This window comes from Panthera tigris, chromosome D2, assembly GCF_018350195.1.
Source record: "Panthera tigris isolate Pti1 chromosome D2, P.tigris_Pti1_mat1.1, whole genome shotgun sequence".
Taxonomy (NCBI): domain Eukaryota; kingdom Metazoa; phylum Chordata; class Mammalia; order Carnivora; family Felidae; genus Panthera; species Panthera tigris.
This window is the reverse complement of record NC_056670.1, coordinates 85975133-85976279: the sequence shown is the minus strand read 5'-3', so window position 1 is coordinate 85976279 and position 1147 is coordinate 85975133. Positions and strand designations below refer to the sequence as shown.

General features: G+C 66.5%; 1 non-coding gene across 1 annotated transcript; it reads right to left on the bottom strand.

Moving 5' to 3' along the window:
* Positions 1 to 796: 796 nt before the first annotated feature.
* Positions 797 to 920, bottom strand: LOC122232254. The gene has a single exon (XR_006209592.1). It is a non-coding gene; the product is annotated as a small nucleolar RNA ACA64 (small nucleolar RNA).
* Positions 921 to 1147: the final 227 nt, after the last annotated feature.

Genomic DNA, 1147 nt, shown 5'->3' with positions numbered 1-1147 from the left:
CGTCCTGGTGCTCGGAACCTTCCGGGCCCGCTTCTCTCTGCGGCCGAGCCACCCCAGAGCAGGCACGCCCCGCACCTGCTCCCTGACCTGGCTTCCCAGCACCCCTGCTTCCTCCATCTGGACACCCACGGCCGGCAGTGCCTTGGCAAGGACACGGGAGAGAAGGCCAGGCCTGCAGGGGGGAAGGCACAGACTCGGCCCGGGGCAGACTGGGGAGGCACGTGGCAGGGCTGGCTGGGGCTGGAGCGGGGTCCCCCCAGAGCTCAGAGACTGAACCCGCAGGAATACGCGGGCGGCCACGCTTCTAGACACACGCACGAGTCAGAGAAAGCCCGTGGTCCTGGTTCCAGGTAAACGGCTGTTCCTTTGGCAAGACTTTCTCAGCCTGGTTCCTCACCCAGGCTGCAGACCACAGACAGCGGTTCCTGTGACTGTCCCCGTCTCTCCTAGAGCGAGCCCGAGCCCTTGTCCTCTTGGGAAAGAGTCATAACTCCCGACACCGCAGCCGCACACAGGACTCTTCTCCCGCTGACCCAGGAGAGAGAGAGACACAGACCTGCCTCTTGGCCTGTCTGTCCGTCCCTCGGAGTCCACCGGGCTCCTCCCAGGGCCGCGGCAAGGATGCCCAGCTGACTCTGGGACACCCACCTCCTTCTCACGGCCAGTTTCCTGAACAGGAACGGAGCCAGCACGGGACCACCCCTGCACTGCCGGCTGGGGGCCCTCGGGGGTCCTGGAGGTGCCGGGCCCCCTGCCCCTCGAGGACCCCTCTCCCCTCGTCCGCTCCTTCCACAGACCGTGCAGGTCCCAGGGGGCTTTGCTGCCCACGCTTGGGGGCCGAGGGCAGCAAGCTGTGAGACCAGATGGGCTGGAACCCCTTCCAGCAGCTACCGCATGTGCAGAGGAAGCTGTCTGAAGAGGCAAAGAAGAGGCCAGGCCGCCTGAAAAGACAAGAGAGAGGAGCCAGAGGGACAGAGAGACAGGGACAGGCCAACAGAGCCTGAGAGAGCTGGAGACAGAATGAGACGGAGGCCAGGGCCGGGGGCCCTGATGGCATCTGAGCCCTGCCCGGGACCCCGGGCCCGGGCTTTGGGGAGCCCAACTTCCTCTGGGTCTGCTGAGCCCCGACTGCTCCTGCAGGCCGGCG